General features: G+C 47.4%; 1 protein-coding gene across 6 annotated transcripts in view; it reads left to right on the top strand.

Moving 5' to 3' along the window:
• The window catches only part of Tiam1 (TIAM Rac1 associated GEF 1), a 385,599-nt gene that overhangs the window by 82,005 nt on the left and 287,863 nt on the right, over positions 1-15,731 (top strand). For 5 of the 6 annotated variants that reach the window (XM_052741097.1, XM_052741100.1, XM_052741099.1 and 2 more), the window contains exon 2: positions 5,850-5,944. The exons of the other annotated variant lie outside the window; for it this stretch is intronic. The gene's annotated coding sequence lies outside the window, so the exon portion shown is untranslated. The remainder of the gene's footprint in view (positions 1-5,849; positions 5,945-15,731) is intronic. 6 annotated transcript variants of the gene reach the window in all.

Here is a 15,731-nt window from a genome sequence, read left to right as displayed (position 1 = left end):
CCCATTTCACTGTCTGCTGGAGACTAACTCCCCCCCCCGCAGCCCCCGACTCCCATTTCAAGGGCTTCTGGGGCTCAGCTGATGTAATATAGAGATGGCTTAAGGTTTCTGCACGTCTGTGTGCCTGGCATGTTGACAGTTCTTTAGGAGCATCCATTGACTGAATCCACGCTCCTGTTAACCGTCGTTACCCTCATTTTCCACAGAAGTGTGGGGAACTGGCTCAAGGTCACATGCCTAACTGCTAGGCGATCAGGGTTTGTATCCAGCAATCTCCCTTAGGGCCCGTGCTCTCAGATGGCTGTTTTTTTGGTTGTACCCTTGTTTGGGTAGTAGTCCTCCAGTCTTCAGGGCACCTAGGAAGCAGTGATGATGAGAAAGGGAAGGAGAAGACTGAACATCTCAATCCAAACTGTCCAAACCTTGGTCAGTATTGACATAACTCTCTGACTACATATGTAAGGTATATCCATGCTTAGACTTGGGTCTCATCCCCAAGATAGCTATCTCGACATGAATATGAAAATGTTCCCAGAGCCAGGGAAAAAAATAAAGGCAAATTCCAAAGCTGAATACTAGAAGTTTGGCACTTCTCATATCAAACATTTTGGCCAGGGCTACTCAGCTGGTAGTGATTTTTATGTCTTCCCCAGAGTCTGTGGATAAAGGAGGCCACCAATGCAGTGTTTCAGTTTTGCTCTTTTGTAATTATTCTCTGAGGTATTCGGGTGCATTTTTTCTTTTTAAATGGTAGGTACCAAACCCAGGGCTTGGCTTCCTAGGCAAGTCCCTGCCACTGAGCTAAGTCCCCAAACCCCTCAGATACATTTATTGATACCTTTTCTCCATGTTGGGTTGGTTTCTCTTGTGCCTCTGCTAAATGGTTTTTAATTTTAATTTTTTCCAGTTCTGCTTATTTTATGCGCATGCGTGTTTTGCTTGCTTGTGTGTATGTGCATCTTATGGCTGCCTGGTGTCCATGGAGATCAGAAGAGGGATTCCCCTGAGAACAGGTGTGCCAGGTTCTTGTGAGCAGTCATGTAGGTGGTGGGAATAGAACCCGTGTCCTCTGCAAGTGCAGTAGATGCTCTAACCATTTCTCCGGCCCCTCTGCTAAAGATTTATTTTCCATGGGGCTTTCTCAGATTGATAGGTGAACATCTGTTCCCGTAGGGGCCACCAAAAAGCCAACCCAATGACATGCAGATTATTCCACAAACCAAAAAAAAAAAATCAACCTTGAATGAACTTGGGATACGACATGATGCAACTCAGCAACTTCTAAAGAATGTTCTGTAAGTCAGTAGTTCCGAGATGCCAGCAGAACAGGGAAATTCTAGCAAATGCCTAACATTTACAGCATCTTTTTGTATCCCAAGGCTTTGGCCAGCATCTTTGTTAGCAGAGTGGAGGGTGGCTTTGGGTTAGATGAGAGTGAGGAAAAATCTCCACATTTAGTTAGAGGAGAAAGTAGGGGTTAGATCCATACTGCACACAATGGTGGACAGAATCACGGAAAAATGATTTCTGCGTACTCCAGAGCAAGCCCTTTGGAGAGCGTTTTGCATACATTGGGTTTTTTGTTTTGGTCCTCTGCGACATTAGCTTGATATACTATTGTCCCCATTTAACAGGCAGCATGATATATGGTAAATTCAGTGCCCGCTGTCATTTCAGAAACATTAGAATACACAGCACATCTCAGGATCAAGGACATGTAGCTGGTTTGTGGGCTGGTGGTGCCAGTATTTGGCAGTTCCCTGGACCACAGATGCTGCTTTGTCACAGGGCTCTTCAGAACCAGCTGAAATCCACGGGTACGACAGCTTGCACATGGTTATTTCTGCTCTCTGGGCATTGTTCTAAGAACTTGGTGTGATTTCAGTCACCAGAAAAGATCGGTCCTGGGACTGGTTGTCAGGTGAGGAGACCGAGTTTCAGAGTAATACCTTGGCTTGTGCAGGGCCACCTCGCCGTCCATTCCAAAGCCTTGGTGTCAACCAAGGCTCCAGAGCAAGGCTCTTGGCCGCAATGTCCTTCTGCCTCTGGGCTGAGGACAGCAGCATGGGAGAAGGAGGGGATCATGGGGCTCCATGTGGGTTAGAGGCTCTGGCCCCCCTCAGGGGCTGTCGCCCAGATGGCTTGTCACTGCCTTTTGGCATCAACCTTAGTGTCAGTTCCTAAGTCTCTTGTCACCTTCTGTTGCTTTGTGTCAGAGCACCCTTGTGGTGAAGGACACAGAGACCGTAAAACAGACCTCGGGCTGGGCAAGGTGCGCCTCAGCGACCCTCCCACAGCCCTGGGAGTTTTGTACAGTATAGTCTCAGTGTAACTAGGGGTGAGCTAGAGATTAGACAGGGTGAGTCACACAGGCTAGGTCACAGGGGCAGGCAGGCAGAGGGTTGGGAGCACGTGTTTGTAAGGGCTGGTTGCTGCCTACACACACACACACACACACACACACACACACACCCAGCTTCTCTTTCCCCACCTAGGCATTTCTGGACCGCTTGTCTGTGATGTTCTGCTATCTCCAGTGTATTTTTCCTCTCCTGGTTTTCTGTCCCACACCCTCGCATCAGCCTGGGGGATTTTCAGAGCAGGAGACGTTTCTTTTTTCCTCCGGCCCGGAACTGTTTTTCTATTGCTTGTACATCTGAACACCTGCTGGGCTGATGAGCTTTGCAAATGTCACTTGATTATTGGGAGGGAGCTGTGAGTGATGCGCAGGAACACACCGCCCCAGCTGCCTTGTGGGGTGGGTGGTAGGTGGGGGGGAGGGTCCTCCAGCCCCAGCCCCCTCAGTGAGGGATGCGGTTGGTTCTGCTCCCTCCTGGGGGCTGACATAGGTGTGTGTCCTCTGCTGTCCATCTTTCTTCCTTTCCTCCCTGAGGAGACAGCAGCCGCGTCTGTGCTGGTTGGCTCCTGCAGCGGTACCTCAGCTTTGGAGGCTTCAGTGACAAATGTGACCTTTTTCTTTTTGGATTTCTCTTCTCAGAAAAAAAAACGCACGTATATGCAAAATTTGGGTAGAATTTCAAGATACCCTTAAATTTAGAGCCTCCTCGGACACCTGCCACTTCTGTCTACATTCCATGTGCCCCATGAAATTTGCCTTAGAAATAAGGCTCTTTTTCTTTTTTTCCCTCCCTTCCTCCCTCCCTCCCTCCCTCCCTCCCTCCCTTCTTCCGTCTTCCCTCCCTCCCTTTCTTTCTTGTCTGTCTGTCTGTCTTTCCTCCTATAGTTGAGAGCACATATGGAAATTTGAATTTCAGATTCTCTGCCTTCTGTCTGTCCATGTTTCTGATCAGACTGGACAGGAAACTATATAGTATGCTTAAAGAGATAACTAGATTATTGGATGAAGGTGGTCATAGAGTTAGGAAGGGCAAGAAGGGAAATGAGGGACATGGGGCTTGTAAGAAGAAGTCCCTTCTTCATCCCCTGTAACTGAAACAGAGGGACAGGTGGCTTGAGAGAAACCCTATGATGGTCAGACCCCAGGTGACCCAGCAGGAAGGAAACAGGATCAGCTTCCTGCCTTCCCTATCATGGCTTCTTCTGGGCTTGCACAGGGGCCAGGGAGGAAGGGCTGCCTTGGGAATAGATCATTGCTGACAGAGATAAGAGAGAATATTTAGCACATTTGCCCTTTTTTCCTTTTAAAGACAGGCTCTCCCTGTGTAGCCCTAGGTGGTCTGGAACTCACAGAGATCTGCCTGCCTCTACCTCCTGAGTGTTGGGACTGAAGGTGTGCACCCCCACACCCTTTTCGATCTTCAGTAACCTATGTGTATGTCACACTTGAGGATGCAAGGAGGGCATTTTGTCCGTCTGTTAAATGGGATCTGGGTGGCGGGGAAATTGCTTAGGCTGTGTGCTAGGGGAGTTTTGTAATTCTGACCATGATCAAAAGTTTCTTTATGGGACATTTTAGATCCAGGCATCAAATTTTGATTTTTTTCTTCTCTGTGTTGGTTACTCTTGGGCTGCTGTGTTAAAACACCAAGGCATCTTCTAGAATGTGGGAGGCATGGAGGTCCTTGTGCTCACAGATAAGCACCAGGGGAACCTGGAATGTTGAGCATACAGGGTTGTTCCTTTGAGGGAACGAACACTATACCTCTAGTCTGTCCAGAAATCTGGGAGCAGATATGCTTACTAGTCTGGGGACTTCAGCTCTCTCTGGAAGGATAGAGACTTTTCTGGAGCCTTTTTTTGGGGCATCTTCCCCCCAGACTCCTAATGTAAATTTGTTTTCTAGTTAGTGTATAGAACCTGTCTTTATGGACTTTACACAAGGTTTTGATGTGGTCACATCTGATCTGTATTTGGCTTACTTTGTTCCTCAGAGAGATTCATGTATGCTTTGTTGTGTACACGGGATTGAGTTAATTATCACCAGAATAATGTCCACCAAATTGTGCTGTTCTTAAATATACCTAAAATAAACTACCCAGGGTCAGATACCAGAAGTTTGAACCAATACCAGATACTAAACCTTGTTGAATTGAACTACCTTCTCACCAAGATCGTCTCTCTGCAGGCCTGTGAAGGTGGCAGGGCCCCTCTGGAGCCCCTCTGGAGCCCCTCTGGAGCCCCTCTGGAGCCCCTCTGGAGCCCCTCTGGAGCCCCTCTGGAGCCCCTCTAGGAGTCAGGGTCTCTATGTATACTGTTCTTGATAGAGATTCTATATCTTACTTAAGTCAGGCTCTTTTGAACATTTTAAAAATTAGGCCTCAACTTACCCCTGGTTTGCCGTGCCGTTTTAGCCCAGCCCTGCTAAGTCAATTCCTGAGATCCCCCACAGGGTATAACTGATCACCTTCGGCGTCTGATGAGCTACCCTTCTCCCTCCCTTGTCTAGGTCCTGGGCCTGCCTCCAGCACGAAGCTGTCCGACATTGATGTTTGCCCCTGTAGATTTCCACCCGCTGACCTCCCACCCCTCTCTTTCCACACCCCCAGCTGTCCTCCCCGTTCTCAGCTGAGCCCTGTCCATCCTCTTCTTCTAGAGGGTTAATATCTGTCCATTGCTGTCCTCCTGGATGAAGTCGGCCTGCCCTAACCATCCAAGAAACATGTCCAAACAACATTTTTAAAAATGTTATCCATTGGCTATCATGTCTGGTCCAGCCTGACCCAATACTGAGAGCAATGTGAGGTTTATTACTCACCACAGGGGCCTGTCAATCCTTGCGGCCCGATTCTCATCTGAAAGCAGCCTGGCCTTGGTCTTCAGTGTGAAATCTCGCTTTACTTTGACTGATTTGTCTCAATTCTCTTTCTTTGCTATTTGTTCCCTTCCTTTTTTAAGAGACCATACATTCGCTTTGAAAATTCCAGTCATCTGAATAAAAATGCACATGTATTACCCTCTTGCTTTTGATTTTATTATTTAAGTGTTGGGTCTTGAGCTCTGTTGCCTACTGACCCCGAACTCGTGGACTAATGTGACCTTCCTGCTTCAGTCTCTTGACTAGCTGAGACTCCAGGCCTGTAACACCATGCCTGGCCTTTTCTTGCTCTCTTTAATAGGACTGTGAGCCTGGTGGACCCACGTGACTGACTCCACGATACTGTTCCTCCGGCAGGTGGAACTGGGGTGATGTCCGTAGGGTGGGTTCTCTGTGACTTGCTTTGTGGAGAGTTCTAGATTACTTGCCTCCACTCCTAAGCCCCTAGTGTCCTCCCCATCATGGCCGCCCTGCTGTGGTGGCCTTATAGATTCCTCGACTGATAACAGTACTGTGCCATATGTCCTTTTCTTTCCTTTTTTTGCTTATGGAACGAAGTGTGTGGGCTTGGGGCAGCCGTTGTCACTCAGAGCCTTTTCTTGTGAACTTCTAGGTTGACGGCTGCATTCTGGGTGTTGACAGTTTCCGAAGCTTGAGCTCCTACTGCATTCTGAGTGTTGACACTTTCCGAAGCTTGAGCTCCGAATGGTGAGTAGTTATGTTCTCCTACATGCTGGCCCTGTGCCTCGAGGGACTTCCTAGGGGCATTGTGAGTATACAGAAACATTTAGAAAGCCCCCAGTTAATGTTTGTGTTAGTTAGCTCTCACCCTACTCTTCCTCTTCCTTCTAAACATTGTTCTCAGGGTATTAAAACAACAACAACAACAACAACAACAACAATAGAGATTCTGTGTGGTCAGGACAGCTGACCACATTTTTACAGTTTCCTGAAGAACAGTACAGAGAGGACTGAAGGACTGAAATCAGTTCTAGGTATAAATATTTCTCCAAAGTGATCCGGGTTCTTTTGCTTCAATATCATCATCATCCTGTTGTCACGTAAATGAGCAAGACTTCATTTTTTTTAGTGTCTCTGGATGTTGGTGTTGTCTCAGAGCTGTTTTCAGTTTGTGAAAATATCTACGCACAATCCAAGACCCTAAACATTCACACTGCATGGGGTTGATCTCACATGCCCTTCTCTCTACGACAGTGATTCTCAAACCGTGTGGGGTGTTAGCACTTTGGGGGTTTAAATGCGGCCTTCACAGGGGTTGTGTATCAGATATTGTGCATTTCAGATATTTGCATTAAGATTCACAACAGTATCAAAATTACAGCTATGAAGTAGCAATGGAATAATTATTATGGTTGGGGGGGTCACCACAACACGAGGAACTGTATCGAAGGGTCGCAGCATCAGGAAGGTTGAGGACCACTGCTCTAAGACAAGGTCTTTCTGTGTAGCTCAGGCTGGTTTAGAACTCACTTCTTCTGCTTCCAGATCCCTAGTGTGGGATTACAGGAGTGAGTGCTTGCTGTGAGGTCTTGACTTGCATGTCAGAATCTGGCTCCTCCTTCCGTGTCGTCCCGCCCCTCCCCCGTCACGCAGTGCCTTTGTTCTGTGGTGTCTCCACAGAGTGGATTGCATCGCTGCTGTTGTCGATCAGTGCCCTCACACGTTTCCCTTGTCCTCCGATGTCTTTCATAAAGACATGATCAGATTCAGTTCCAAACTGGGGGCCAACAGCTGGGCGTGGTGACGCATACTGAGTTCCAGTGACTCTGGAAGCAGAAATGGGAGGATTGCTTGAGCCCAGGAGTTCAAGGAGAGTCTGGGAAACAAGTGTGCAACTATGTTGAATGCATGAATAAAACTTGGGACAACAATGTTGCATAGATTGTGGTGTAATGCCCCTTTTTAATTGTTAGTAATGGTAGATACAGTCAGTCTTCCATCCGTCACTAGGGCCCATATCAACTTTTCTCCATACGACTGTAAAGCCATCGATGATCTGGGATTGATGATAGGTGTGATCTTTCCTTCAGATTAGCAAACAGATGGTATTTGGACTCTGCCATTTGTCCTGCGTTATTAACTGGTTCTCTAAAGAACTAATGTCAGTTTTTCTTTATTTTGTGTGTGTGTGTGTGTGTGTGTGTGTGTGTGTGTGTGTGTGTGTGTGTTTGCAGTATGTATCTGTGGTGGTTGCAGGTCAACTTGCAGGATTTGCAAGAAAGGAGCAGAGCGAGTAGGAACAGACATGACGAGGATGCAGGTGATGGATGGGGTGAGAAGCAGACAGACCCTGGGTTCATTTTGAAGGTGGATTTTGAGGATTTGCTCTGCATGGGGCAGAGCGGACCTGGCCCCTTTCTGGCCAGTCAGCAGGTAGAAATTCAAGGCTGAGAGTGGAAGTGATCGTTAAGTTGTAGGTTGAAATTTTCCCTGGTGGACCAGTGTGCTGGCTAGCTTTCTGTCAACTTGACAAAAGGCATAATCATCGTCTGAGAGGAGGGAGCCTCCACTGAGAAAATGCCTCCAGAAGATCATGCTGTATGTAAGCTTGTGGAGCATCTTCTTAATTAGTGATTGGTGAGGAAGGGCCCAGCCTATTGTGGGTGGGGCTATCCCTTGGCTGGTGGACCTGGGTTCTATAAGAAAGTAGGTTGTGGAAGCCATGGGAAGGAAGCCAGTAAGCAGCACCCCTCCATGGCCTCTGCATCAGTTCCTGCCTCCAGGTTTCTGCCCTGCTTGAGTTCCTGTCCTGACTTCCTCAGTGATGAACAGAAATGCTGAAGTGTAAGCCAAATAAACCCTTTGCTCCCCAAGTTGCATTTGGTCACGGTGTTTCATCACAGCAGTAGTGACCCCGACTAAGTCAACTAGTTACTTTTTTGGCTTGGTGACTTCAGCCTGCGCCAGTACCTCTAGGGGACTGCCAGGTCCTAAAAGGTCCCTTGCTCTAGGCAATAGAGGGAGACACCGCTGCGGAACCTCTTGTGGGTACCCACTGTATAGACAGACCCCATTTTAGAGTTGAAGCTGTTTCTGTGATGAAGAAACATTTGCCTTTTAAGAACAGCGGTTAGTGAGAAATGTCATCTCCCTGGGGTGTCTGTTTTGTTTGCTTGCTTTTGGTTTTTGAGAAAAAGCCTTGCTGTATATAGTGTGTAGCCCAGACTTTGAATTTGAGATCCTTCTGCCTCAGACTCCTGAGCACTAGGATTAGGTCTGGGTTTTTAAATTTTTTTTTTTTTTGAGATTTAAGGATTTTTTTTTTTTTTTTTTGTGTGTGTATGAGTATTTTGCCTGCATGTATTTATGCTTACCACATACATGCAGTGCCCTCGGAGGCCAGAAGAGGGCGTCATATCCCCTGGAGCTGGAGTTACAGACACTTGTAAGCTACCAGGTAGATGCTGGGAACTTAACCCTGATGCTTTATAAAACCGTAAGTGCTGTTAACCACTGAGCCCTTTCTCTAGCTCCTACCTCTCGATTTTAATGTCTGACAGTCCTGCTGTGTGTGCTGGGCTCTGCACGGTGTCTTCTGGGTAAATTGAGACTAATTTGACAATGTTGCCTGTTTCTGCTGTGGCTTTTTAACAGGAGGGTCCTCAGAGTCCCTCACCTGTCCTTCCTAGCCTTCTAAGGAGCAGTTAGCACCTTACTGTAGCTGAAGGTTTTTCTGTGTCCCGCCTGGCCCACGGTCAGGACAGATCTTTCCCACTCGCGTCCCCCAAGTAAACACACAGAGGCTTATATTAATTAAAACTGCTTGGCCATTAGCTCAGGCTTCCTACTGATTAGCTGTTGCACTTAAACTCAGCCCATTTCTGTTAATCTATATGTTGCCACATGTTCTGTGGGCTTTACCTGTGTGCCATTACATGCTGCTCCCTGAATAGCGGGCTGGCCTCTCCTGACTCAGCCTTCCTCTCCCAGAGTTCTCCTTCTCTGCTTATCCCACCTATACTTCCTGCCTGGCTACTGGCCAATCAGCATTTTATTTATCAACCGATCAGAGCAACACATTGACAGCACACAGAGCAACATCACCCATCACATTACATCCACTTGTTCAATCAGTAAGGTTTCAGTGGCACAGCCATACTCATTGGTTTATTACCTATGGTAACCTTCTTATAGCAGTAGTTGGTGGTGGTGCATGTGTGTTCATCACCCATGTGCACAGGCGTGTGTGGGTGTAAGTGTGGATGCATGCATGCATGCGCGCTCGTGTGTGTGTGTGTGTGTGTGTGTGTGTGTGTGTGTGTGTGTGTACTCTCGTGCGCCCTTGTTCTGTGAATATGGAATTTGTGGCGTACACACTATTGTTAACTATTAAAGTAATTGAATTTTCATTTTTGTGTTTCTATGTTAGATGACATTGTGCTTAAGTTGTTGTACATTAGTGTCTGTGGAATATCGGTTTCAGGATCTCCCCATACACATCAAAGTGTGAGGCTGCTCAAATCTCCTGTATGAAACACCATCATTTTTATATAAAATCCTACAGACATCTTCTGACATACTTTAAACTCATCTGTAAACCCAGTATGGGACTCAAGCTGATAATCATTTTACTTCGGAGAGGGAGTAGGAAGATCGGGAGTTCAAGACCAGCCTCAGTTACATAGCAGTGTTAAGACCAGTGCTGGCCATGAGACCACTCTGCTTTAAACGATGGTAACAAACAACCCATCTCCAGAATGCACCTCATCCAGTGCAAAGGCTGCGGAAGTGATGGTCATGTGGGACAGGACAGCAGTCTAGAAGAGGCATTTGGGGGACTAGCTGTGTTTCAATAAGTGTCTGGTTCTTGAACCCTTTGGTATGGAGGGCCAGCCATAGCTCAAATGAAATACAGTTCAGCGAGGCCAGGTTCATGTGAAATAGTGATGTCCTTTGAACTCTGTGGATGGCTGAAGCTAACAGTCCTGACAGTCTACATCATGAGTGCGGGACGTTTACCCACCAACCCCACAGCTCCCCAGAGTTTTCTTGAGTGCGAGCAGCAGGAAATATTAGATAGAAGGATTTAGATTGTGGAAATAAACAGATAGAACATAAAGGACAGCCTTGAGAGTGCCTGGAACCTATTCCAACGGGCCCTGTCTCTGCCCTAAAGTATTTATAGAAACACCAGGGGGTGGATCAAAAGGCACCCCCCCCCCAGCACAGCCAAGTGCAGACCATCTCAGACACCTGCACTTAGGCCCGTGGTCTAATCATCCTCTATGCAGATCTGCTGGGTAAAGCCACGAGGAACCTGAAAATGGGCTCCCACACATGAGATCTTGTCACACCTTCCTTAGGACAGAACTTTCTCTCCTCTTCCATGCGAATGTGCACTAATGTGTGGCTTATTTTTACCTTTGATCAGGAGTCTCTGCCTTTTATTGTTGTGTGTGAAAGGCCTTGCATTTTCCCTCCTCGATGGTGCTCAGCTCACGTTCTCTAAGATAGTCTATCTTCTCACTATATTGTTGAATTATTATGGATGGCTTGGAATACTTTATGTAAGAAAAATGAAATAGATTTAAAATATTAAAGACTTTTCTTTCTTAATTGCCTCTTAATGCAATAAAAAAACCATAGTGATTATTAAAAGATGGCAGGAGAAAAGAATTAAAATAGTAAAATTGCTTAGCAAAGATTCTGTTTCATAATGCATTTCGATATAATTGGTATCATAATGTGTAATTAACAGTCTTTCGTCGAAGGATGAAACTTAAGTTGGGGCGGAGCGGGGGCCCTCCTAGGACCTGGTGATGTCTGAATTCATTCCTATAGCGGCACTTTAGAACCTGCACAGGCTGTAGGCGGTTGCCACGGTCCTTGGAAGCCACAGAAGTGTGGACAAAGCATCCTTCAGCATTTGTGTAGCCGCCACAGGCGCCCCTCGTTTGTCAGGGGAGAGGGTGAAGACAGACTTCATCTGCTTGTGTGCCCACTTATGAGCTGGGCTGTCCTGGGACTTGTCACTACAAACCTGCTTGGGAGTCTCTTTGGGTCATTTTCTGGACTCACCCCCTATCCTGACTCGGAGGGCCTTGTGATGATGGGGAGCAAGAGTCCAAGGGAAAACACTGTGGGGGAGAGGGATGGGTCCCAGCATAGCGCTGGGAGCCTCATCTCTCACGTCTCACTCTGACTCAGTCGGCTTCTTAAAGTCTGGGAGACTAGAGCAGGCCGGAGAACACGCGTGCTGAGCGAGAACAAAGCAGGCAGAACCGGGCTGGTGGGCGGCCATTTCTTTTCGGTATTCCATTCAGTCCGTGCAGGTTCCTTCTTGGGAGAGGTGGTGGTGAAGAGATTGCCGTGGTTGGGTGGGTGCTCTTTGTCACCCCCGTGGTCATCAAGTGCCCCAGTGCCAGCCCACTTGGAGGTTGCCTCCTAGTGAAGAATTTGATGCCACAACCAGGCACTGGAGCCCCGTAGAAGAGGTGAGGAAAATCATTCCTGCCTAAGAATTCAAGGACTCTTCTTTGGAAATGGAATTTAATAGCCCCCAGTTCTCCTTTAAATCATATCTAAATTCATCAAAGACAGTTTTTCTTTTTTGGCTGCTTTGGATGTTTGGTCCTCCTGCCTCAGCTCCTCAAGTGCTGGCATTACAGTTATGCTCTGCCACGCTTCTTTATTTTAATGATGATGGAACTGAGGCTGGAGCAGTGGTTCAGCAGCTAATAACACTTGCTCGCACTGAGGCTTGAGGTTCAGTCCCCAGCACCCCCATAGTAACTCACAACTGTTTGTAACCCCAGGTCTCCAGTTCCAGGGAACCTGATGCCCTCTTCTGGCCTCCTTGGCAATGATAGCCATGCGGTACGCATACATGCATGCAGGCAGACACTCATAAACATAAAATAAAAATAAATAAATCTTAAAACAAAAGATGATGGGACCGAACTGAACTGAACTGTGGTGCATCTGGGTTATGCTTAGTGTTGGAGCAGGGGTTGGCAGGTGTCTGTGGAGATTATCTGTCCTTCTGTTTTCTGTGAAGGGTGATAGTGTGAGTGCTCTCTGTCTTTTCCATCTGCCTCTTGCTGGAGTCTCAGTAGGAAGAGCTGGTATTTCAGGCTTACAAAGGGTTTGCTAGCAACAGTATTAAAATTGCATTTTATTTATTTATTTGCACATGAGTGCTTGTGGAAGTCAGTGTACAACTTGCTGGAGTCTGTTCTCTCTCTTTTTTGGTCTTTCGAGACAGGGTTTCTCTGTGTAGCTTTTTTTTTTTTGGTTTTTCGAGACAGGGTTTCTCTGTGTAGCTTTGCGCCTTTCCTGGAACTCACTTGGTAGCCCAGGCTGGCCTCGAACTCACAGAGATCCGCCTGGCTCTGCCTCCCAAGTGCTGGGATTAAAGGCGTGCGCCACCACCGCCCGGCTTCTCTGTGTAGCTTTGAAGCCTGTGCTGGAACTTGTGCTGTAGACCAGGCTGGCTTTGAACTCACAGAGATCTGCCTCCTAAGGGCTGGTATTAAAGGTGTGCACCACCACTGCCCAGCATGTTCTCTCTTTTTCAAGACAGGGTGTTACTATACAGCTCTGGCTGTCTTGGAATTCACTGTGTTGACCAGGCTGGCCTCAAACTCACAAAGATTCGCTTGCCTCTGCCTCCCAAGTACTGGGATTAAAGGCATGCACCTCTTTGCCTGGCTTTGGAGTCTGTATTCTTACTTTACCTGGGTCCTGGAGATCAAACTCAGACCGTCAGGGTGCTAGCAGGAACCTTTACCTGGTAAATCATTTTACCAGCCTCAATCACAACAAAGACTTACAAAATGATTTAAGTGTGTATGTGTGTGTGTGTGTGTGTGTGCAGGTGCCTACAGATTCCAGAAGAGGGTGGCAGATACCCTCAGTTGTGAGCTGCTGGACGTGGGTTCTGGGAACACACATGGGCCCTTTGCAAGAGCAGTGCTCACTCTTGAGCACTCAACCACCTCTCTGGCCCACCCTGAAAAACTGTTTTAAAAAAGTGATGGAAGGGAAAAGAAGGGCAAGAGAGATGCTTTAATCTGATGAAGCTGGAGAAGAGGAATTTCAGGAACAATATTGTAGTGGGGGTGAGTGGGAGGGAGGATGGACTCTCCGGATAAAGGATACCAAAGTGAAGTTAAGCAAATATGGCATTGGATCCTGTTAGGACTCTAACTTGATAAAGGGAGGGAGGATGTTGAAAGAGAGAGGTAATCAGCATCAGTGCCATGTAAAAACCAAACGCCTGTAAAAATGTTGGGATTATGTGTGTACAAAGATTGTCTCTTATAGCTCCACCCACTGACATATTTTAGATGACACAATGGGATGCTTGAGATAGTCTTCAGAGTACCAGAGTACCACGGAGGAGTGCGGGAAACAGCGAACTGCTACTGGATTGTGGGCACATGCTGTTTGTGTACCCACAGTACAAACCTTTCCGAAGAGCTGGGAAAGCAGCCTGGGCTACAGAGAGCAAGACTGTCTTAACAAATGGAACAAAACAAGACGTTTCTATAGGACAAGGTTTCTAGAAGCTGAAAGCCAGTCACCTGGAATAAACCATGGTCTTTGAAGTTTAAAGAAGCAGCAAGAGGGCTGGGCTGTGGTGGTGCAGAGCCAGGCTGATCTCTGTGAGTTCGAGGCTAGCCTGGTCTAGAGAGCGAGATCCAGGACAGGCACCAAAACTACACAGAGAAACCCTGTCTCGGGGTGGCGGGGGGTGGCGGGGAAGAAGCAGCAAGAAGAATCTGCCAACCTCTTACAAGAGACTCTTCCAAGCCCAGCAGATGCTTCTCCATTTCCCCGGCAAAGTCCCTTTGTCCTGAGTAACACTCTTCAGTATTAAGTTTTTCCCAGAACATGGCCTCGGCTTTACTGGCTTGTCTTTTCCTTTGGGCCAGGTTGCAGTCCAGCATCTCTGCCTCTCCATGTCTATCCTCAGCTACATCTCTTCCTGCTCCCATGCCTCTGTGACCCTCCTTTCTCTCGATTCCAGGTGCTGGCCAACTTAGACCTAGGGATATTCTTCATGATAGAGTCCTCAAGGTCACAGGAATTGGATTATTCAGCCATGTGGAGACTTGGCTAACTTCTGTATGCATCATCTATTGCACAGATATATTTATAAACATATATTAAGATTCAGATCTTAAAAATTTATGATAAAATGATGTTCTAAATCAGAAATGTGTCACTGTGACCTAAGTCCCAAACTCTTCCTCTCTTTGTGCCAACCATGCCTGTGGCTAGGTACCCCAGATGGGAGCAGGCTTGATGGATGGCCAGCATTGTGGTGGCTGGGGCCTGGGTGAATGGCTTTGCCTGCTGCTCTGGGCCTGATTTATTCTCACCTCACAGCTACAAATCACTCTGCAATGATGCTGGTGCTGGGGCCTGCCTAAAGTGGGGATTCTCATCTGTGACCATCCTGAGTTAACTGTTTTTCCTCCGGCTTTCCCATTCCACTTCTTAGTTAAGTTGACTGCTGGATAGCTTAGGTGCTGTTTGCATTCTCCGAGTTCTACAGGGACTGCATTGATGGACGCTTAACGAGGGAAGGGTCCCCCTGGCTCCTCTGTGGGTCAACGTTGGTTTTCTTTTATACACTGCTGGGCATTGAACCAGAGGCCTTGCATGTGCTAGGCAAGCTCTACCACTGGGCTACACCCTCAGTTTTCTTTTGACTTATTTTTAAGTTTTGAGATGGTCTCATTAGGTTGCCCAGGCTAATTTAGAGCTTGCTTTGTAGCCCAGGCAGGCTTTCAACCTTATATCCGAGTATCTGGGATATAAGCCTGTCCCTTGAGGCCTGACTAGGTCTTTCTAATGCCCCCTGTGCTTATTCTGCCATAGAGAAGCTTAGGTATAGAGGGGAGGCAGGCTCGGGAGAAAGCTGTAGGAGTGACTGTGACTGAGGACCTGCTTTCTGCAGAAAGCCAGTGGGACATTCCCAGGAAGTGCCTTGGACTATGTTTATGATGGAGATTTGGGGTGGGTGGTTCCTTGGAAACAAAGGGATGTGTGGGGATCCCAGCTATGTCAAGATAAAGAAGTGTTTTATATTTATGTTCTAGGGAGGATGGCTATTGAATCTTGACTCTGTCTAGCAGACACCAGTGGGAAGCAGTGTTCTTGGAAGCAAGGCAGCCCTGTTTCCCATCTGCACACTGTTCATGAGCAGCTGCTTCCATCACCCCTCGAGGTCCATGCTGCCGCCCTCTCCACCTCTCAGCAGCTGTAGTTAGTTACCTGCGGGAGACCCACACAAGGCTGGGCCCATTAATGGTCCCTTATGGAAGGGATACAGGCTGTTAGCAGTTAGTGTGTGTGTGGGGGCTCATAAGGCCCCTTCTTCCCAAGCATAGATGTTAGTGTTTACTGGGGGCGGGCTCCTAAGGCACACCCCTCTCAGAGGATAGTTAGCAATTGCTGGGGTACCTCCTCCCTCAGGATCTGTGCCATTCACAGTTATTGGTAGAGCTATTTTCTTCAGTGGTGT

This window comes from Peromyscus californicus, unplaced genomic scaffold (genome assembly GCF_007827085.1).
Source record: "Peromyscus californicus insignis strain IS unplaced genomic scaffold, ASM782708v3 Scaffold_16__1_contigs__length_79575227, whole genome shotgun sequence".
NCBI classification, from domain to species: Eukaryota; Metazoa; Chordata; class Mammalia; order Rodentia; family Cricetidae; genus Peromyscus; species Peromyscus californicus.
The sequence above is the reverse complement of the archived record's forward strand: the minus strand, read 5'-3'. Positions and strand labels throughout refer to the sequence as shown.